Source organism: Nicotiana tomentosiformis, chromosome 2 (assembly GCF_000390325.3).
Source record: "Nicotiana tomentosiformis chromosome 2, ASM39032v3, whole genome shotgun sequence".
In the NCBI taxonomy this organism is placed as follows: domain Eukaryota; kingdom Viridiplantae; phylum Streptophyta; class Magnoliopsida; order Solanales; family Solanaceae; genus Nicotiana; species Nicotiana tomentosiformis.
This window is the reverse complement of record NC_090813.1, coordinates 36,630,129-36,655,106: the sequence shown is the minus strand read 5'-3', so window position 1 is coordinate 36,655,106 and position 24,978 is coordinate 36,630,129. Positions and strand designations below refer to the sequence as shown.

The 24,978-nt window shown below is 40.7% G+C and overlaps 1 pseudogene; it reads right to left on the bottom strand.

Annotated features, from left to right (window-relative positions):
• The window catches only part of LOC138904629 (putative Peroxidase 48), a 122,193-nt pseudogene extending 100,485 nt beyond the window's left edge, over positions 1 to 21,708 (bottom strand).
• Positions 21,709 to 24,978: the final 3,270 nt, after the last annotated feature.

The following is a 24,978-nucleotide window of genomic DNA, read 5'->3' as shown; positions in this document are numbered from 1 at the left end:
ATAATAATTTAATCATTTCATGATTTTTCATATTTTCATAAAGTGCAGTATAACCCGCATTCAAAAAATTTTCTTACTCGAGTCATCCCCGATCTCAACCTCTGCAAGTCATAACTAATCAACAAGTATGCCTCTGTTACCGCATATAATCGTGCAATCAAATCGTAGATAGCAGACTCCCCCCACTTGGCTCAAAGCCATATAACAAAACATCTGATAACTCACCATGCCCATACTCTACTATTGTCATAATCCCGCAGTCAATTCCACGGAAATTCTTCACAAGCTCAGGTAACACAAACCATAAAATACCTCAAAGCATATACTAAGCTCGCCTTCATCCCCGTGATGGTCAAGTCAACTTTCTCAACTAATCCAAACTCAAATTTCAACACATATACCCCGCTTGGAGAAAAGAAACCCTCCACTCAGTATTATAAGGAACACACATACGTAGATTACTCCGCAAGAGATAACCCACCTGTTTAGCCTCGAACTGGCATCTTGCTATACCCTTTTGCAACCACAATTACTACGGAATCACTTAATATTTTTGAGTTTGAACTGATTAACAAGACATAAATATCTACTTCACTCTGCAATTAAACATCATGATAGATCCCTCAACGCACTCACAACTCAAGACCGTACGTCACATCAAAATAGGAATCAAGTACCCAATAGCAAACTCTTGAGTCACAAGTAAAATTTATCTGTCTCATTCAACCCATCTGAACACATCTCGCATTCACATCATACTTATCATATAGTCATTCAACCGATCATCGAGCCACAAATTTCATTCATAGGAATACTACCGAACACATAAGTCCAATATCACAGGTTCTCACAATCGAAACTACCGAGCTTAAGCTGCGGTCTAACTCCGGCCTCAAGTCCTCTAGACTGGCCCATCAACAAAACACATAATACTCATCTCGAACCTCGTTCATGGAATCACAAGCCATCGATGCACAATTGATACTTAGCGCTCACATGCGCACACGAAAGTGTGGAAGGAATTCAAAGAGTTATATTTCAAGCTGAATCTATTCCGTACTATAGAATACAAGAAAGTAAAATTTTCCTAAGGGTTCGACAACCTCTCGAAGATAAGTGCAGACATCTCCGTACCGATCCGCAAGACTTTACTAAAATTGCTCATGACTCGTGAGACCTATGTAACCTAGGCTCTGATACCAACTTGTCACGACCCAAAATCTCACCTGTCGTGATGGCGCCTATCTCAATACTAGACAAGCCAACAATCTCAATAAACCACCATATCTTTTATGTTTGAAGACATAATATTTAAATTCAGCAAAAAAAATCTCACAAATACATATATAAACACTCCCAAAACCTGGTGTCACTGAGTACATAAGCATCTAAATGAATACAAGGTCTGACTGATAAAATCACTGTCTGAAAATATAGAACAGTACAATAACTCAAAAGGAAAGGAGTCAAAGTCTACGGACGCCAAGCATCAACCTTGATAATCTCCACAGAATAAACTCCAAAATCTAGCAACCACCGTATCCGGGAGCACCTGGATCTGCACACGAGGTACAGAGTGTAGTATTAGTACAACCAACTCAATAAGTAACAAGACTAACCTCTGGGCTGAAAGTAGTGACGAGCTCCGCATGTATAGTCTAGTATAAATAATGGTACATAAATGTAGGCATGCTTTCAAGTTCAACAGTTAAACTCAGTATAAGTGAAATAGATCAATACTGCATGATATGAGATATAAGTTATCTCAGTAGAAAGACCTTATGTAATACTTGTCACAAATCATTCAGTCACTCGGTACTATTTATGGCAAATACAGCCCAAGGATATTCCATCCCGTATATATATACACGTCGACTGACAGTCAGTCACTCAGTACCGTATAAGGCCAATCCAGCACTGGGGTAATTTATTCCCCAAATATAAATGATACGGACAAGATCCATGTCCAGGGAAAAATTCATCACAATACAAATAAGTAAGGCAAGTCCATGCCCTGGGAAGTCCATCCCAAATATATAATCATCTACGCTCACTGGGGGTATGTACAGACTCCGGAGGGGCTCCTTCAGCCCAAGCGTAATATAAAGCCGATATGGCCTACTGCAGGCGGGCAGTCCCGATCCGTGTAATAAATAAGCCTATAATGCCTGCTGCAGGCGGGCAACCCTGATCCATATAATAATAAAGCCAATAAGGCCTGAGGCGGCGTGCAGCTCCGATCCAGAACAATAAAGCCTATAAGGCCTGCTGGGGCGTGCAGCCCGATCCCATAATAGTAAAGCCTATAAGGCCTGCTGCGGCGTGCAGCCCGATCCCATATTCAGTTAGAGTTCATGACTCGGTATTATCAGTCTTGAGAGGTTGTTATATTTATTTCCGCTGTTGGTTTCGAATATCTAAAACAAAAATGGATCGAAATATAATTTTAATCGGCTTACCTAGTTTTAGAGACTAAGTGCCATCACGACGCCTATGGTGGGATTTTGGGTCGTGACACCGCAACAGGCCTTATAGGCTTTATTGTTCTTGATCGGGGATGCACGCCGCCGCAGGCCTTATTGGCTTTATTATTATATGGATCAGGGATGCCCGCCTGCCGCAGGCCTTATAGGCTTATTTATTATACGAATCGGGACTGCCTGCCTGTAGTAGGCCATATCGGCTTTATATTATGCTTGGGCTGAAGAAGCCCCTCCGGAGTCTGTACACACCCCCCCAGTGAGCGTAGATGATTATATATTTGGGATGGACTTCCCGGGGCATGGACTTGCCTTACTTATTTGTATTGTGATGAATATTTCCCTGGACATGGATCTTGTCCGTATCATTTATATTTGGGGAATAAATTACCTCAGGGCTGGATTGGCCTTATACGGTACTGAGTGACTGACTGACTATTGATGTGTATATATATATGGGATGAAATATCCCTGGGCTGGATTAGCCATAAACAGTACGGAGTGACCGAATGATTTGTGACCAGTATTACATGAGGTCTTTCCACTGAGATGACATATTTCTCATATCATGCAGTATTGATCTATTTCACTTGTACTGAGTTTAACTATTGAACTTGAAACCATGCCTATATTTCTGTACCATTATTTATACTGGAATGTACCTGCGGAGCTCGTCACTACTTTTATCCCAGAGATTAGTCGTGTTACTTATTGAGTTGGTTGTACTCATACTACACTCTGCACCTCGTGTATAGATCCAGGTGCTCCCAGATACGGCGGTTGCTAGATTTAGGAGTTTATTCTGTGGAGATTATCAAGGTAGCTACTTGGCATTCGCAAACTTTCACTCCCTTCCTTTGAAGTTATTGTACTGTTCTATATTTTCAGACAATGATTTTATCAGTCAGACCTTGTATTTATTTAGATACTCATGTACTCAGTGACACCGGGTTTTGGGAGTGTTTATATATGTATTTGTGAGATTTCTTGTCACGACCCGAAATTTCCCGCCGACAGGACCGTGATGGTGCCTAACATTTCACTTGCTAGGCAAGTCAATGTTAGAGAATCATTAAACCAATTCCTTATTTCCATTCAGTAATTATCAATAATTAACTAAGATTAAATATAATAAGAGTAGAATATCATAAAACTGTATTAATTACTACCACCCGGATCTGGAGTCACAATTCACAAGCATTCTAGAATTTACTACAAGTAATAGTCTGAAAGAAATACAACTTTCTGAATGAAAGAAACAGTAAAACAGAAAAGATAGACGGGGACTTCAAGGTCTGTGAATGCCGACAAATCTACCTTGAGTCTCCGGACAGTGGACCAATAGCAAAATCTCGATCAACCCGAGCCGGTATTAAAATCTGCATAGAAAGTGCAGAGTGCAGTATCAGTACAACCGACCCCATGTACTGGTAAGTGTCGAGCCTAACCTCGACGAAGTAGTGACGAGGCTAAGGCAAGGCACCTACAAATCAACCTGTACAATTTAACAATGTATATACAAATAATAGAAATGAAGAACTAAACAGGAAATATCTGGAGGGGAACATATTGAGGGGAATACAAGATAAAGAACTACAACAGAATGATCACCGGAGCAGTCAATATACCATGAATCAACAGGAATAGTGAATACAGTAAGGAAAAATGCACGGCATCACCCTTCGTGCTTTTACTCTCAATCTCCCCATAAAATCAATAGAAACGACACAGCATCACCCTTCGTGCATTAACTCTCATATCATGGAACGACATCACCCTTCGTTCTTTTACACTCACAATATGGCACGACATCACCCTTCGTGCTTTTACACTCACAATATGGCACGGCATCACCCTTCGTGCATTAACACTCACAATATGGCACGGCATCACCCTTCGTGCATTAACACTCTCCCTTACCATAATGCAATGCATAAATAATAACAGGGAGATAGAATAACAAGTACAAACCTTACTTCAACATTTGGTTCCACAATATAAATCTCAACTTTTAACTAAATACTCGATTACCAACAGAAAATCTGTAAACATGATAATGACGATCAATTTAACAACACTAGTATAAACATGTAGCAATTAGGCATAGGAAGAGACAATATAAGAAAATGGAAGAAACATGGAAAACAGGTAAATTGGCGGTGCATAAGTACTAGTCACCTCACATATACGCCGCTCACATGAATTTCACTTAGATAATAATCTAAGGTTCCTAATTCCCTCAAGTCAGGGTTAGACACAACACTTACCTCACTTCGAAGGCCGCTTAATTCTCAATCACAGCTTTTCCTTTGGAATTCACCTCCAAACCACTCGTATCTATTCAAAAATGACTCAATAATATCAAATATTGCTAAAGAAATAAATTATATTGCATAAATTAAATTTCCCAAATTTTCCTCCACAAAGTCAAAATAATCAACCCCGGGCCTGCTTGGTCAAAACCCGAGGTTTGGACCAAAATTCATTTACCCATTCACCCCCGAGCCCGAGTATGTAATTAGTTTGGAATCCGACCTCAAATCGAGGTCTAAATCCCCAAATTTGTAAAATTCCCAATTCCCCCAAAATCCCTAATTTCTACCCTTAAAGAACAAGATTAAAGACTAGGAATTCAATAAATGATGATGGAAATTGAAGAAAACAAGTTAGAAAGTGCAAACCTATGATTGGGTGTCGAAATCCTTCTTCATGAATCGCCCTAGGTCGAGTTCTACGGAAGAAAATATGAAATTTTGAACAAATACCATTTTGAAGTCTGTTTTAAAACACTGGACATGCCTTCATCGCGTTCGCGAGAGGCCTGTCGCGATCGCGATACATAGCAGCCTAAGGCATTCGCGTTCGCGTAAGGCGGCTCCCCCCAAGCCTTCGCGTTCGTGGCCCAGTGGACGTGTTCGCATAGAAGAACATGACCCCCTCCCCCAGGTCCCTTAACTTATCGCGTTCGCGGGAGACTGATCGTGTTCGCGAAGAGTACCACCCCCAATGCTTCGCGTTCGCGAAGAATAAATTACCTCCCAGCCTAGTTTACACTTCGCAATTGCGAGAGTTGCTTCGTGATCGCGAAGCACAAAATACATGTGCACCAGCAATAGCAAACAACAAAAATTCTATGTTCGAAACATCCCGTAGCCTATCTGAAACTCACCCAAGCCCTCGGGGCTCCAAACCAAACATGCACACAAGTCTAAAAACATCATACGGACATGCTCGCATGATCAAATCGCCAAAATAACACGTAGAACTCCGAATTTAGCACCAAATCAAATGAAATTCTCAAGAACACTTTAAAATTTCTATTTTCTCAGCTGGACGTCCGAATCACGTCAAATCAACTCCATTTCTCACCAAATTTCACAGACAAGTCTTAAATATCATAATGAACCTGTACCAGGTTCCTGAACCAAAATACGGACCAGGTACTAACAATGCCAAACATCAATCAATTCTTAAAAACAAATAATTTTCAGACTTTTAATTTTTTCAAAAATTCATAACTTAAGCTAGGGACCTCCGAATTCGATTTCGGGCATACGCCCATGTCCCATAATTCGATACGGACCCACCGGGACCGTCAAAACACAAATTCGGGCCCATTTACCAAAAGAGTTGACCGAAGTCAACTAAAATTAACTTTTAAGTCTTAAATTCTTATTTTCATCAATTTTCAACATAAAAGCTTTCCGAAAACATGCCCGGACTGCGCACGCAAATCGAGGAGGGTAAAAATGAGATTTTTAAGGCTTAAGAGAACATATTCGAGTTCTAAAATATAAGATGACCTTTTGGGTCATCACATTCTCCACCTCTAAAACAACCATTCGTCCTTGAACGGACATAGAAAAGTACCTGGGCTTGTGAAAAGGTGGGGATATCTACTCCGCATATCTGACTCGGACTCCCAAGTAGTTGCCTCAATAGGCTGACCTCTCTACTGCACTCGAACTAAAGGGTAACTCTTTGATCTCAACTGGCGAACTTGCCGGGCTAAAATAGCCACCGGCTCCTCCTCGTAAGTCAAATCCTTATCCAACTGGACAGAGCTAAAATCTAACACATGAGACAAATCTCCGTGATACTTTCGAAGCATGGACACGTGGCATACCGGATGAACAGCTGCTAAACTAGGTGGCAATGCAAGCCTGTAAGCCACCTCTCTTACTCTCTCCAGAATCTCAAAAGGTCCTATATACCTAGGGCTCAACTTGCCCTTCTTTCCGAACCTCATTACACCCTTCATGGGTAATACCCGAAGTAACACTCTCTCTCCGACCATGAATGCAAGATCACGAACTCTACGGTCAGCATAACTCTTTTGCCTGGACTGAGCTGTGCGAAGTCGATCCTGAATAATTTTGACCTTATCCAAGGCATCCTGTACTAAGTCTGTACCCAACAAATGAGCCTCTCCCGGCTCGAACCACCCAACTGGCGACCGACACTGCCTACCATATAATGCCTCATAGGGAGCCATCTGAATGATCGACTGGTAGCTGTTGTTGTAGGCGAACTCTGCAAGGGGAAAGAACTGATCCCATGATCCTCCAAAGTCTATAACACAAGCGCAGAGCATATCCTCCAAGATCTAAATAGTACGCTCGGACTGCCCGTCCGTCTGAGGATGAAATGTTGTGCTTAACTCAACCCGCGTACCCAACTCACACTGAAATGCCCTTTAAAAGTACGAGGTAAACTACGTACCTCGATCAGAAATGATAGACATGGGCACACCGTGAAGACGGACAATCGCACGAATGTAAATCTCTGCCAACCGCTCCGAGAAATAGGTAACTGCCACAAGAATGAAATGTGCTGACTTAGTCAGCCTGTCCACAATGACCCAAACTGCATCGAACTTCCTCTGAGTCCGTGGGAGTCCATCAATAAAATCCATAGTGATACACTCCCACTTCCACTCAGGAATCTCTAACCTCTGAAGTAAACCACCAAGTCTCTAATGCTCACACTTTACCTGCTGGCAATTTAGGCATCGAGCTACATAGGCAACTATGTCCTTCTTCATTCGCCTCCACCAATAATGCTGCCTCAAATCCTGATACATCTTGGCGGCGCCCGGATGAATAGAATGTCGGGAACTGTGGGACTCCTCAAGAATCAACTCACGAAGTCCATCCACATTAGGCACACAAATACGACCCTGTATCCTCAAAACGCCGTCATCTCCAACAGTAATCTGCTTGGAACCACCATGCCGCACTGTGACTCTAAGGATAAGTAAACAAGGATCGTCATCCTGCTGATCTCTGATGCGCTCAAACAAAGAAGACCGAGCAACTGTACAAGCTAGAACACGGCTGGGCTCAGAAATATCCAACCTCACGAACTGGTTGGCCAAGGCCTGAACATCCAATGTAAGCGGTCTCTCACCAACTGGAATATATGCAAGGCTACCCATACTGACTGACCTATTACTCAAAGCATCGGCCACCAGATTGGCCTTCCCGGGATGATACAATATGGTGATATCATAGTCTTTCAATATCTCCAGTCACCTCCTCTGCCTCAAATTGAGTTCCTTCTGCTTGAACAAATACTGCAAGCTCCAATGATCAGTGAATACCTCACATGGCACGCCGTAAAGATAGTGCCTCCAAATCTTCAATGCATGAACAATGGCTTCCAGCTCTAGATCATGAACAGGGTAATTCTTCTCGTGAACCTTCCACTGCCGCGAAGCATATACAATAACCTTGCCACCCTACATCAATACCGCACCTAGAACAATATGAGATGGGTCACAATATACTGTATAAGATCCTGAACCTGTGGGTAACACCAATACTGGTGTCGTAGTCCAAGTAGTCTTGAGCTTCTAAAAGCTCGCTTCACACTCGTCTGACCACCTGAACGGGGCACCCTTCTAGGTCAATCTGGTCAATGGGACTGCTATGGATGAAAACCCCTCCACAAATCGACGGTAATAGATCGCAAAACCCAAGAAACTATGGATCTCTATAGATGATGTGGGTCTAGGCCGGTTTTGAACTGCCTCAATCTTCTTAGGATCCACCTGAATACCCTCTGATGATAAAACGTGACCCAAGAAAGCAACTAAACTCAACCAAAACTCGTATTTTGAGAACTTAGCATATAACTGGCTATCTTTCAGAGTCCGAAGAATGATCCGAAGATGCTGCTCATGCTCCTCTCGACTGTGGGAGTAGATCAAGATATCATCAATAAACACAACCATAAAGGAATTCAAGTAGGGTTTGAACACCCGGTTCGTCAAATCCATGAATGTTGCTGGGGAATTTGTCAGCCCAAATGACATTACTAGAAATTCATAATGCCCATACCGAGTCCGAAAAGTTGTCTTAGGAACATCGGATGCCCTAATCCTCAACTGATGGTATCCAAATCTCAAATCAATCTTTGAAAACACCTTAGCACCCTGAAGCTGATCAAATAAATCATCAATCCTCGGCAATGGATACTTGTTCTTGATGGTGACTTTGTTCAACTGTCGATAATCTATACACATCCTCATCGATCCATCTTTCTTCTTCACAAACAACACAAGTGCAGCCCAGGGCGAGACACTAGGTCTAATGAAGCCCTTATCAAGCATATCTTGCAACTGCTCCTTCAATTCTTTCAACTCTGGCGGGGCCATGTGGTATGACAGAATGGAAATGGGCTGAGTGCCCGGAGCCAAATCAATGCAGAAATCAATATCCCTGTCGGGTGGCATCCCCGGCAGGTCTGCAGGAAACACCATTGGAAACTCACGAACAACCGGCACTGAATCCATGGAAGGAACCTTTGCACTAGAATCGCGGACATAAGCCAAATAAGCTAGACACCCCTTCTCGACCATATGATGAGCCTTCAAATAAGAGATAACCCTGCTGGTAGAATGGCCAAGAGTCCCTTTCCACTCTAATCGAGGCAATCCCTGCAAGGCTAAGGTCACTATTTTGGCGTGACAATCTAATATAGAATGATAAGGTGATAGCCAATCCATACCCAGTATGACATCCAAATTAACTATAACCAGAAGTAGAAGATCTACACGAGTCTCAAGACTCCCAATGCTGACCACACACAAACGATAAACACAATCTACAACAATAGCATCCCCCACTAGTGTGGACACATACACAGGAGCACTCAAGGAATTGCGGGGCATAACCAAATATGAAGCAAATTAGGATGACACATAGGAGTAAGTAGACCCGGGATAAAATAGAACTGAAGCATCTCTACTAAAACCTGAAATAGTACCTGTGATAACAGCGTCAGATGACTCAGCCTCAGGTCTGGCTAGGAAAGCATAACATCGGGGCTGGGCCCCACCACTCTGAACTAAGTCCCTGGGACGACCTCTAACTGGATGGTCACCACCTCTAACGGCCTGACCTCCACCTCTAACAGTCTGGCCTCTACCTTTGGCTGCCTGACCCCTGCCTCTAGCTAGCTGAGCAGGTGGTGCAGCAACTGGTGCCTGAACCATGGCACGAGAACTCTGATGTTGTGAGCTGTCCATTGCCCGAGGACAAAATCTAGCAATGTGCCTCGGATCACCACAAGTATAACATAACCTCGGCTGTTGTGACTGCTGACCCTGAAACTCACCTTATCGCCCTGAAGAACCACCCTGATAACTCTGGATTGGAAGTGCACAAATAGGTGCTGGTGGTGCACTGTAGGCTGGCTGTTCGGAATAATAAATCTTGTCAGACCCCTGACCTCCCTGAGTAAGAACCATTTCGACTCGTCTGGCGACATTAGCAACCGCCTGAAAAGAAATCTCACTCCCAATCTCCTTAGCCATCTGCAATCTGATAGGCTGAGCAAAACCTCCTCACCCTCTCTCTCTCTCGATGGGAAACAGAATAATAGCATGACGGGACAAATCCACAAAATGGGTCTCATACTGATCAACGGTCATACCGCCCTGCTGGAGACGCTCAAACTGGCGGCGACGCTCCTCTCTCAATGTGATAGGCAGAAACGTCTCTATGAAGAGCTGAAAGAACTGGTCCTAAGTAAGAGCAGGCGACCCAGCTGGTCTGGACAACAAGTAATCCCTCTATCACTTCTTGGCGGAACTAGTCATCTAAAATGCAGCAAAATCGACCCCATTGGTCTCCACTATACCCATATTTCGTAGAACCTCGTGATAGATATCAAGATATTCCTGGGGGTCCTCTGAAGGAGCACCACTGAAGTGAACAGGAAAGAGCTTGGTAAACCTGTCCAATCTCTACAAAGCCCAAGAAGACATAGCTGCCCCATCTTCGACCTGTGCCGCAATAATCGGCTAAACTAATCCGACTGGCTGAGCTGCTGGAGCCTGCCACTGGGGAGCTATCTGCTCTGGAGTGGGAGTGGTGGGAGTCTGGGCTCCTCCTCTAGCCTGAGAGACTATTGGTGCCATGGGAAATGCACCAGTCTAGGCCACACTCTCCATAAGGCCCACCAAACGGACCAAAGCGTCCTGAAGTACTGGGGTAGCAATGAACCCCTCCGGAACCTGAGCTGGTCCGGAAGGAATAGTCTAAGTTGGAATCTCCTCATCAATATCTATCTGAGGCTCCACTGTTGGGGCTGTTGCTCGTGCTCTAGGCTGAGCCCTGCCCCTGCCCCTGCCCCGGCCTCTGGCACGGCCTTGGCCTCGACCTCGACCTCTGCCCCGCGTAGGAACTGCCACTAGAGGCTCTGGAGGCTCTGGCTGCTGCTCAGCTGAGGAAGCGGTACGTGTTCTCGCCATCTGCGAGAGAATAAGAGTAGAAGAGTTCAATCAGCATTGAGAAAGAAAAATCACACGACAGAGAAGAATGGAAGTAAAACTTGTTCCTAAACTTCATAGCCTCTGGAAGATAAGCACAGACGTCTCCGTACCGATCCTCCAGACTCTACTAAGCTTGCTCGTGAATCGTGAGACCTAGGCAACCTAGTGCTCTGATACCAACTTGTCACGACCCGAAATTTCCCACCAACAGGACCATGATGGCGCCTAATGATTCACTTACTAGGCAAGCCAATGTTAGAGAATCATTAAACCAATTCCTTATTCCCATTCAGTAATTATCAATAATTAACTAAGATAAAATATAATAAGTGCAGAATATCATAAAACTGTATTAATTACTACCACCCAGATCTGGAGTCACAATTCATGAGCATTCTAGAATTTACTATGAGTAATAGTCTGAAAGAAATACAATTGTTTGAATGAAAGAAACAGTAAAACAGTAAATATAGACGGGGACTTCAAGGTCTGTGAACGCCGACAGATCTACCTTGAGTCTCCGAACAGCGGACCAATAGCAAAATCTCGATCAACCCGAGGCGGTATCAAAATCTGCACAGAAAGTGTAGAGTGCAGTATCAGTACAACCGACCCCATGTACTGGTAAGTGTCGAGCCTAACCTTGACGAAGTAGTGACGAGGCTAAGGCAAAGCACCTACAAATCAACCTGTACAATTTAACAGTGTATATACAAATAACAGAAATGAAGAAATAAATATGAAATGTCGAGAGGGGAACATACTGAGGGGAATACAAGATAAAGAACTACAACAGAATGATCACCGGAGCAGTCAATATACCATGAAACAACAGGAATAGTGAATATAGTAAGGAAAAATGCACGGCATCACCCTTCGTGCTTTTACTCTCAATCTCCCCATAAAATAAATAGAAACGGCACGGCATCACCCTTCGTGCATTAACACTCATATCATGGCACGACGTCACCCTTCGTGCTTTTACACTCACAATATGGCACGGCATCACCCTTCGTGCTTTTACACTCACAATATGGCACGGGCATCACCCTTCGTGCATTAACACTCACAATATGGCACAACATCACCCTTCGTGCATTAACACTCTCCCTTACCATAATGCAATGCATAAATAACAACAGGGAGATAGAATAACAAGTACAAACCTTACTTCAACATTTGGTTTCCACAATATAAATCTCAACTTTTAAATAAATACTCGATTACCAACAGAAAATCCGTAAACATGATAATGACGATGAATTTAACAACACTAGTATAAACATGTAGCAATTAGGCATAGGAAGAGACAATATAAGAAAACAGAAGAAACATGAAAAAACAGGTAAATTGGCGGCGCATAAGTACTCGTCACCTCACATATAAGCGGCTCACATGAATTTCACTTAGCAAATAATCTAAGGTTCCTAATTCTCTCAAGTCAGTCCGTTGTGTAATTTATGACTTGTATGCAAAATTTAAGGTCAAACAGACGTGATTTGACAAGTTCAATAGGCTTGAATTGGGGTGTAATTCATGTTTTAAGCATTGTTTTAATTGATTTGACAAATTTTCAGAATCGGATTCCGACCCCGATATCAAAAAGTCAACCCCCGGTCAAACTTCCCAAAAATTTAACTTTCGGCATTTCAAGCCTAATTCCACTATGGACCTTCAAATAAGTTTTCGAACACGCTCCTAAGTCCATGCAACGACCAGATAGGTCATTTTGAGAATCTGCACTTTGCTCGGAGTTTTGAGAGCTCGAGCATCTCCGCATGATGTGTTATGACTTGTGTAAATCGTCGGTGTTGGTTTTCAAGTTATCCGGAATCGATTTGGAAGGATGAACTTCAAGATTCAAGCTCTAAGTTGGAAGAATTGACTAAGGTTGGGTTTTTGGGTAAACGATCTCGGAATTGAGATTTGAAGGTTCCAGCACATTCGTATGATGATTTCGGACTTGGGCGTATGTTTAGATTGGGTTTTGGATAACCCGGGAGCATTTTGGCGCCTATTGTGGAAGTTAGCATTTTTGGATGAAATTCATCATATTTGGGCTGAAGTGCATTTCAATGTTATCGATGTCTGTTTGGGATTCTGAGTCTAAGAATAGCTCTGTATGATGATTCTGGTATTGGGAGCGCGTCCAAAAATGGATTTGGAGGTCCGTAGGTCATTTTGGAGTCGTTTGGAAAAAGTTAGAAATTTAAAGGTTTTTGATAAGTTTGACCGGAAGTGGACTTTTTGATATCGGGGTTGAAATCCGATTTCAGAAGCTGTAGCAGGTCCGTAATGTCAAATGTGACTTATGTGCAAAATTTGAGGTCAATCAGACATGATTTGATAGGTTTCGGCATCGGTTATGGAAGTTTGAAGTTTCAAGTTCATTGAATTCAAATTGAGGTGTGATTCGTCGTTCTAATTTTTTTTTTTGTGTTTTGAGGCCTCGAGTAGGTACGTGTTATGTTATGGTACTTGTTGGTATGTTTGGACGGGGTCCCGGGGGCCTTGGGTGTGTTCCAGGTGGGCTACTGGACATTTTCCTCCTATTTTGAACTACTGAATCTGTCATATGGTTTTCCTTCATCGTGTTCACGTCCTTCCACTCGCGTTCGCGTAGTGTTATTTTGGAGGGTGGAATATTTCCTCTTCACGTTCGCAGCTACCCTCTCGTGTTCGCAAAGTTCTGCCACCTCCTTCTTCGCATTCGCATTCCATATGTCGCATTCGCGAAGTGCAAACCAGGCCCCGGGCACTGGTGATCATTTTCCTCTTCGCGTTTGCGTGTCTCTTACGCGTTCGCGTAAGTCCTGTCCCTTGTTCATCGCGTTCGCGTCCCGTTTCTCACGTTCACGAAGGGTATTCTGGGCAGCTTTTGTTTTCTTCTTCGTGAACACGATAGTTCTTCCGCGTTCGCGATGCATAAAAGACCTGTGCAATGTTCTTTTAAAAATCGCGATTTTGACTTCATTTTAACATTTCCAAGACCGGATTAAGGCGATTTTGGAGCAATTTTCATCTTGTTGACTAGGGTAAGTGTTCTCTACTTATTTTTTATCTTATATCACGAATCTACCCTCGTTTTTGATAATTGGATTATGAATTTTATAGAGGAAATTGGAGGTTTTGGCCTAAAGTTTAGAATATGAAATTTTGAGTTTTTAACATCGATTTGGAGTCGGATTTGAGTGAAAGTAGTATGGTTGGACTCGTACTTGAATGGGTGGCCATATTTTGTGAAATTTGTCGGGTTCCGAGGTGGGGACCCTGGGGTCGACTTTTGGGTCAATTTTTAGACTTTGTTAAAGATTGAGACTTTATGATCCGGAATAGTCTCTTACGAGTTTTATTTGTACTTTGAAGTTATTTTGATTAGATTTGAGCCGCCCGGAGGTCATATCACCCGAGGAGTTCATTTTGAGTATCGGTTTGCCTTCTTTGAGGTAAGTGTTTTGCCTAACTTTGTTGAGGGAATTTTTCCTACTATTTGACATTGTTTGCTACATGCGGGGGTGATACATATATGAGGTGACGAACATATATGCATGTGCCATGGTAACCATGCTCGGGGGTAAAATATGTTATAAACTGTGTCTGGTAGAATCACGTGATCTTCTTGCCTCATGCCTTACTTAGCTCCTAGATACTAAGAACATAGTATTAAATGTTAGAAACTAAGAGCTTATTATAACTTGATCAAATTTGATGGAAATTCTGAGAATACATTGGTGTTTAATTCGGTCATCAATTTGCATAATCATTAATACGTTGCTACGGCCGATATTCTTGAGATACTAGATTCTATACTTGTGTTGTAGATCATTTGTGAAATTTGTTGGAATAGTTGAATAAAAAGGTTCTTGTGGGTTTATTGAACAATTATTGGCTTGGAAAGTTGTGATTGGGATTCATTTGAAATATTCGTTTAAACACTCCCTTTGACATTATTTATGCTTCCCGCCTTGTTTGTCATTGATATACATATGCTTGGTAAGGAAGAGTGTAAAGCAAGAAGGGTGATGCCGTGCCTTTGTCTATGCATTATCATGTGAGGGAGAGTGTAAAGCACGAAGGGTGATGCCGTACCATATTATTTGAGAGTTAAAGCACGAAGGGTGATGCCGTACCATATTATTGAGAGTAAAAGCACGAAGGGTGATGCCGTGCCATATTATTGAGAGTAAAGGCATGAAGGGTGATGCCGTGCCATATTATTGAGAGTAAAAGCACGAAGGGTGATGCCATGCCATATAATTGTGAGTAAAAGCACGAAGGGTGATGTCGTGCCATATTATGTGAGTAAAAGCACAAAGGGTGATGTTGTGCCATTATATTTATATTATTACGCTTTCATGTTATGGTGAGTTCATGGCACGAAGGGTGTTTCCGTGAAAGTGAGGACGAGAGACATGCATTATATTGTGATATTTGTTTCTTGCAGATACCTTCATGTCTTTACCTAGAGTTGTTATTATTGTGTTCATGGTTCTTATGTGATATGTCGTTATTGTTCTGTCTTTATCCTCTATCACATTGTTGTCATGCTATCATGCCTTCTATTTGCCTAAACTTGCTAATATCATGCCTATTTCCTGCTGTTAGGATTTCATCCATGCCATCTGTTTTGTTGCACTTAAGTGTAGGTCTTATTCCATACTAGTCGTTCATGTCCCTATTTGCTAACTTATAAAGATCATGTGTCCGCTTCCTTATTTGTCATATTTGTCTTCATGCCTTCACCTTGCTAGTTAGTCAAAATTACATTCCTTTTTCCTAATCATTGTCATTACCTATATGCTTTCTGTTCAGTCTGTTATTGATGTTCTCATGTACACTCTCGTTCTCCATAGTTATTTGCGTATTTCCCACTCTGTCACTTCTGTTATCGACATTTCTGTCAATTGGCTTGTACTGCTTTACGCATAATTGGTAAGAATGAGATAAATGCACAAAGGGTGTTGTCGTGCCATTGAATTTGATGTCTTGGGTATATTTCTCACATTATGAAAGTTTTGATGTGATTGTTGTGATTTATTGGCTTTCGCTCTCAAGAAAGGATTGGGTGAGATTTTGATACCTGTTGAATTGTGTTTTCTTTTAGTACTCCGTTATTGCTTTGTATAATCGTTTCGTGTGCTCTACTCTGTTGTACTATAGTATAGTTTTATTATTAGTTACATTACAAGTTTTATCAATGAGCATATTTTAACCAAAGCCTCGTCACTACTTCGACGAGGTTAGACAAGATACTTACTCAGTACATGGGGTCGGTTGTACTGATACTTTACTTCTGCACATTGCGTGCAGATATTGGTTGTTGTTGTAGCTGTGTTATATGGTTGCGAGGATTGAAGATGTACCTGTGTTCCTGTTGTAGCTGCCTCTTGTTCATGGTAGCCCTAGATTTATAAAAACTCGTTTTATGTACTTTTCAAACAGAAGATGTATTTACTTCATATCAGCTTATAAATTCTATTCTTAGAAGCTCATAATTTGTACCAGTCCTTGGGGTTATATAAGACTTAGATAACTCCTTTATTAAATTGTGTTATTAAACTAATTGAAAATGGGAAATCGTTAATTGGATTACCTAACGGGTTGGGTTAGGTGTCATCATGACTAGTGAATTCCGGGTCGTGACAGTCCAAAATCACCTTACGGAGCTATTGGAATCATCAAAATTCAAATTCGAGGTCGTTTACATATAGGTCCATATCCGGTCCATTTTTCTAACTTAAAATTTTTAATTATGAGACTAAGTGTCTCATTTCATTCCGAATTCCTTCCGGACCCGAATCAACTACCCCAGTAAGTCATAAAATAACTATAAAACATAAATTGAGCAGTAAATGGGGGAATGGGGTTATAATACTCAAAACGACCGGCCAGGTCATTACAAACCCACTCTTATCAGGGTAAGTAATTCTAACTCGGATTTGATTTTCATCATTTAATTAGTATTTTGAGATAGAAATTTGGGGAAAATTGTAAAAATTTCATAAAATGAATTTTTGGGATTTGAATGTCGATTCGGAGTCGGATTTGAGTGAAACTAGTATGGTTGGACTCATAATTGAATGAGTTGTCAGATTTTATGAGTTTTGTCGGATTCTGAGATATGGGCCCCACTACCGAATTTTCGAGCGGAGTTGAGAATTTTTATAAATTGTTAAATTATAAGCATTGGAGTAAATTGTGATTAATTTGCACGTTGTTTGAATAGATACAAATCGTTTGGCTTGAGTTGAGGAGATAGGAAGGCGTATGGAGGTTGATACACGCAGAATGGAATTTCTGGAGTATTGCTTTTCTTGCTCGGCATTGGATTCGGCTTGTTCGAGGTAACTAACATTTCTATACTTGGAGCTGAGGGTATGAACCCTGATTATACGTGTTATGTGAATTGTTTGGAGGTGATACACATGGTAGGTGACGGGCGTGTGGGCGTGCACCGTAAAATTTTTGACGTAATTGGTTCCGTGGAATTGTGTAGTCAAATAATCTTGGCATTACTCATGTGGTTTTATGTGTTAAAGAAATTGAGCAAAGAATTATGTTAAAAATCATGCTGAGGCTATATGCCACTATTATTGAGACCCACAAAGGTCATATTGCTGTTGAATTATTTCCTTCATTGAATAGCATATCTCAGTCTCTGTTATTATTTATTGATACACCATATCATCATTTTGGGCTAGTTTCATGACATTGTGAGCCCAAGAGACTAGAGAGAATGGTGAATGGGTGAGGCAGAGGGCCTGATTGTGAGGTTATTATTATGGGATCGGGCTGCACGTCGCAACAAGTTTTATTTACTTATGCCTGGATCTGGCTCATTATAGCGCTTGGGCTAAAGGAGCCCCTACGGAGTCTACACCTCCCTACAGTGAGCGCAATTGATATATATATATATATATATATATATATTGAGGGATGGATCTTCCCTGGGCATGGATCTTGCTCGAAGTAGTTATATTGAGGGATGGATCTTCCCTGGACATGGATCTTGTTCGAATTATTTATATTTGGGGATGGATCTTCCCCTGGGTTAGATTGGCCTTATACAATACTGAATGAATGAATGTAAGTTATTATGTATATATTTGGAATGGATCTTCCCTGGGCTGGATTGGCCATATACAGTAATGAGTGACTGTGCGAGAGTTGTTATTTATACTTGGGTTGGATCTGCCCTGTACAATGCCGAGTGACTAAGTGTGTTGAATATTGAGCGTGATGAGTGGATAAGCGAGACAGTGATACCGAGTACTCTGAGAGAGTGTGTACATGAGTTCATCACTGTGTTGCTTTGTATTTGACATGCATACTTGATATTTAGGCATAGAGAAGTTTTTTCCTCATGCCATCTGATAATGAAATTTCTTATCTGTCGTTAAAGTTTTTGAGAAAAATCACAGATTCAATACTTAATTATTACTTATGCTGTTTTAAATTGTATTGTTATGAGATGTTATTGGTTATTTGTGTAGAGTATGACCTTGGTACAAGCTCGTCACTACTTTCAATATAAGTTAGGTTTGTTACTTATTGAGTACATGGGGTCGGTTGTACTCATACTATACTTCTGCACCTTGTGTGCAGATTTTTGATGCTGATGTTGTTGTGTATGGCGGGAGCTATCATTGAATATGTACCTGCAATCCAGTCACAACTGCATCTTGTTCATGGTAGCTTTAGAATATTTAATCTTTTCATGTATATTTCAAACATATGATCTATTTTTATTTCACGTCAGCCTTGTAAATTCTTATCTTAGAAGCTCATGATTTGTACTACCAGTCCTTGGGGAGTGTATTAGAGTCAGTTAAATATTAATTGAATTGGATTGTTGCTATTTGGCTTACCTAGCGGGTGAGGTTAGGTACCATCACGGCTAGTTGGATTTTGGGTCGTGTCACAAACGGATAAGAAATACTATATAGAATGCCAGGTATCAGTGGAAGGATAACCTCGCGAATATTCGGACTGCCAGCGAAATAACGCACGATTATGCCGAGGTCATTCGGCAAAATCAGAATAATGTGTACACTGCTGAGGGTCGAGTGGCACGAACCATAGATACATCTATTATACTGTCGAGGCATTCGGCCCGCTCCACAAGAAAGGAAGGAAATTACCGAATTAAGATACACGTGCTTACAATACCGTACATGAGCACCAAGTATAACCTTTCCCGTTTCTCAAATAACTTGCCAACAACTGAAGGTGATAAGGCTTGGCCTAATATATACGTATATTAGTAAATAAATTTCAATTATAAATTCAATTAATTAAGCTAGCAGAATGAGTTCAAATAATTTAAATGTTACATGATAAAGTCCTAAGTATACCCGGACATAAACATGCTTTAGTTACGTACGGACTCTCGTCACCTTGTGCGCACGTAGCACCCACAACCAGTAGCACATAACAATTACATCACCTAGGGGGTAGTTTCCCCCTCCCAAGGTTAGACATGAGACTTACCTCGCTCTGAAGTTCTAATAATTGGCTCTAATGCCTCTCTAACTCTTCCATTCAAAGCCAAACGATCCGAAATTAGTCAAACAATGTGCAAATCAATCAAAATATACTCCAATGCTTATAATTAATCAACTGATAACAATTTCCAACTCCGCTCAAAAAGTTAATAAAGTCAACCCTCGAGCCCACATGCCCGGATTCCAAACATATTTGAAGATAAACTTTACCCATAATTCCACGAACTCAAATATATGATTTATTGCTAATTCCATGTCCAATTTCATGGTAAAAATCCAAAAATACCAATTTCTAGGTTTCTTTCAAAATCTCACAATTTCTACTAATTTTCATGTTTAAATCTTTGTAGAATCCATGTAGTTAGCTAACAATATGCGAGAATTACTTACCTTGCAATAGATGATGAAAATATCCCCTTGAAGCTCTCCAAAAATCGCTCCAACCTAGTGAAAATGAAAGAAAATGACCAAATCCCATATAAAACCAAGTATGCCCAGGTCCGTTATTCTACGCGATCACGGGAGCATCTTCGCAATCGTGAAGACTTAAAGTCACTGCTTCCAAAATTCCTCTTCGCGCTCCCGTTAACTACGCCGCGTTCACGATGCCTATGTCGCGTTCACGATGCCTACGCCATATTCACGATGCCTATGCCGCGTTCGCGATGCCTCCGGGTCCTAATGCTTCACGTTCGCGGTCACACAGCCGCGTTCGCGAAGGCTTAACACCTCCATGCCCCCAACTCCCCTTCTTCCTTTGCGTTTGCGACCTCCACATCGCGTTTGCACAGGCTGACTCAGGTTCTCTTCCGCATTCGTGGCCCCTATGTCGCGTTCGCGAAGAACAAAAATCCAGCAGTCCAAAATCCTTCTTCGCGAATGCGTGAAACCCTTCGCATTCGCGAAGAACAAAACTAGACACCAGCACCAACAACTGCAAATCGCCCAAACTTGGTTCGAAACCATCCAGAAACACACCCGAGGTCCCCAGGACCCCGTCCAATTACACCAACCAGTCCCAAACATATGACAAAGACCTGATCGATGCCTCAAATCACACCAAACAACATCGAAACTACGAATCGACAATCAGAACCTTTATTTAAACTTTCTAACATTCAAACTTCGACAACGCATCCGATTCATACTTAAACAATCCGGATTGACGCCAAACTTTACACACAAGTAATAAATCATGATACAAATCTATTCAAAGGCTCGAAACCCCAAATGGACATCGATAACACCAAAATTCACCTCAAATCAAACTTTAGAAATTCTTAAACTTTCAAAATGCCAACTTTCCATAATAAGTGCCGAAATGCTTCCGGACCACCCGATACTCAATCCGAATATGTTCTAAGTCCAAAATCATCATACGAACCTATTGGAACCTTCAAATCCCGATTTCGAAGTCGTTTCCTCAAAAGTCAAACCTTAGTCAACTCTTCCAACGTAAAGCTTCCGAAATGAGATTTTTCCATCCGAATCAACTCCGAACTTGCCGAAATTCAGTTCAGACTACGCGTACAAGTCATAATACATGAAGTAAAACTACTCAAGGGCTCAAACTGCCGAACGATGAGCTAGAGGTCAAACCGATCGATCGGGTCGTTACAGTAACAAAGAGAGACTTGGTGGTCTTAGAGGCCGATTCAGTGTCACTAGTGATAACAATAATGGAATTGCTCCTGGCTCCATTTTGGACGGATGATCTGGTCAAATCATCAAGCATGGTGTAAATTGAATTTAACGGATGCTCCTCCAACATGACAATTTTTAGGTAATCAATGCTTGAGTCACGAACCAGCCTCTCAAGCAATTCATTAGCCGCACACTGCAGCTTCCTAAAGTCATGCTTAAGATTTTGGTACAAAACATTATGACTAACGGGTGAGCCATGGAGTGGTTGTTCAACAACTTTCTTGTTCAGAGTCCTATCCATGGTTATGCTTAGAAGTAGTAGCAGTTTCAGTTTGTTTTGTTTTATGCAGGGTTAGCAGACGAGGAATATATAGAGGGAGTTATAATACAGCTATTCCACTTTCCAATATAACTTAAAGACTCTTTGTGGAGACCCTATTCAGCCATTATACTTCCCATTAGCCTCTTCCACTCTCCATGCAACCATTACACTCCTCCATGCAACTATTACACTCCTCCATGACTACAATTCATTTTAAACATGTCTTTATCCAACCATTCAAATTACATCCATCTTCCTGCCAATATTATTTTCATTCATTTGTGTGAATACCTAATTTTTGTACTATTTTAACACCTCCTAAAGTCATTAGTGTTTTGTTGCTTTAATTATATTTCCCAATTTTTGTGTCTTTGATTGCATATTTCCTATCATAAAAATACCAAAAAAATAGTTCTTTCTTTATTTGTGCATTTTAGGAATTAACTAACTATTAAATTGGTGAATTAATCTAGTTAATTGATCATTTGAATAAGTTACTTAATTAATTTATTTGTTTGTATAAATTTAGTTTAATAAGTAGGATTAAGAAAGAAATTGGGCCAAATTTGAAAGAGAAAGTGGACAAAAGTGCAAGATAAGGGGCTGCCTTTGAAAGGGTCCGGAACGACGTAGTTTTGCCTCAAAACTACATCGTTTCATTAAGTGACCCAAGATCAAATCTCACCCATTGATCACCCCTTGATCTAATGGTCCATATTTGATCTCTCAAGAGGTATTTAAAGCCTCAAAAATCTGAAAAATTCCCTCATTTCCCCCATAACTCTTTCTCTCTTCTCTCTCTCTCTCTCTCTCTCTCTCTCTCTGCCGCCGCCGCCGGAAATCACCCACCGGCGGCGGACCACCTCCAAACACCTACAAATTAACACCATATAATCTCCACAACCTCCTCTTCCCATATCTCCAAACCAATTCCTTCAAAAAACCCTCAAACTCCTTGAATTTTAGATCTAAGAAACTTTAGCCGCCACTTTTTGGTCCAAATTCTTGAAGCTCCGGCCAACACCACCCTACAACACATACATGAATGGATAGAGCTCCACGAGACCTATCTTTTCCTACCCATTTCACCCCCAAAATCCCCGTTGCCGCCGGCCCGCTCCTCGCCGCTGCCACGGCTCCACCGCCTCACCACTGCCAAAATACCCCGAACCCCCATTTTAGCTATTTTTCGACTCAAAGACACTCGTTTCTTTTGGCGAGATGCTGAAACGCATTTCGTTCTAGCATCTACCCGAAAGAAACATGCGTTATGGAGTCGGGTAGTCGCCTTTTAGCATCTCCGGCGTCTTTTCGTGGCTCGAACGGCTTCAAGCATACTTGTTAGGTATAATCATCATCTCTTTAATTAATTTCTGATTTTTTTTTAGTAGATTAGTTTCTGATTTTTTTATTATTATTTATTTTTCTGTTTTGGTTATTTCTTGTTAATTAGAGTTTCAAGTTAGGTTTATTTAATTAGCTATCTCTATTTAGTATAGTAGTTTGTTAGATTCGTTATTGATTTAAACATGATATTTAGTGTATTAGTTAAATCGTTCACTTAGTTAGTCGATTATTTAGTTGTTGTTAGTCATCGTCCGATTGTTAACGATGCTCGTTCTATTTTGAGCATTAGTTTGTGAATTTAGTTGTTTGTTTAGTAATTAGTTTGCACAAATCGAATTCATTCCCATCAAGTTGGTTTTAATACTTAGTTCAATTACGTTTTTAGTCTTGTCTATGCTTTGTCAGTTCATAGTTGTCCAAGTTTGATTTGTTTGAGCAAGTAGTTTGTTGTTGATGGTTAAAATCTGAAGTTTAGTTTATTTTATCACAAAATAGGGTAATAGTAGCCTACTTTTACTAGTAGGGTGGCTGAAAGGATATTTTTTCTCCTTGTTTCTGACACAACAGATTTTCAGGTTGTCCTTTCACCTTTGGGACAGACCTTGAACAGTGTTTAGCACATAAAGGTAGTCTTTTGGACAGATTTTTGGTGAAGCAAAATCTGTCCAAAAAATCTAACTTTATTTGCCTATTGAAAGGGCTGTTTTTCTCCTATAAAAGGGATTCTCTTACACTTAGAATGTAGAGGCCTACTCACTGAAAAGGGGGACACTCTATTACACACTCTATCTTATACTGAGACACATCTTGGAGAGTTGCTTAAAGACATATATCTTTGAGAAAAATCAGCAGCTTAATACATATAACAAGCTGAAATTTTAGAGTTTTGTGAGGATTATTTGAGTGCAAAAACCTCGAGAAAAATAAAAAGATCCCTTAGGCAATTTGTGAAGTTGATAGCTACCAGTTTCAAGCATCTTTGTTGAGTTTTCTGGGTTGTCTTAACACTTGAGTTGCTGTTGTTTCTACTGTATTTGTTGCTGAATTTTTTGTTGCTGCACTGCTGTATTTTATTATTCCACAAACCAGGTAACTTTCAAATTCTTATATTGCAGATTCTTGATGATAATAAGAAGGATTTGATCCCGGTTTGGTTGATGGAACATATTAGATCTGATTTTGTTTCAAGATGAATGATTATTAGTGTTATCATCATGTAAATCTGTTAAAAATTAGTTAAATTATCATTTTGTTCTTTATATATGTGATTGAAATTGCATTCTGTTAAGATTACTTAGTTTAAGGAAAAGATAAAAGACCCCACTTTTAACCATGTTTGCTTAGTTTGGGCTCTTTTCCGTGAGTTACTTTCATGGTTCATGTATAATTATCTAAGAAAGACTTCTAGCTTCAAATGTTTTGATGCTTTGAATTATAGTCAACATAATGTTATACTTAATATAGTTCTTCTCTTTAGCATTGAAGTATTACCGTTTTTTGTAGTTTTTATATTTAGTCGTGGTTATTATGTTGTTAATGAGTGTAGTTTGATTAGTGCCATGATTGGTGTAGATGAGTAGAAATATTATGTTAGTCCTTAAGAAATAGTTGGTTAAGAAGATAAAAGATAATAATTAGCATGTAAGTTTCTTTTATGGAAAAAATAATAATTTTTAGTTTGGACATCAATGTAAGAAGCAATTTGGGCTTAGAAGAATACTTGTTATTTTGTGTTGTCTTGGTCATCGAGTCTCTTAAGCAACATGGGCCAATTAAGCTAAAATTTGTAGGCCCAATGACAATAGAAAGCAAGATGGGCATTTTCTTTAAATCCAATAAATTGTCTTTTGTTAAATAAAATAAGTGGCCCAATACCATGAAAGCTTAACATAAGCTTACCCA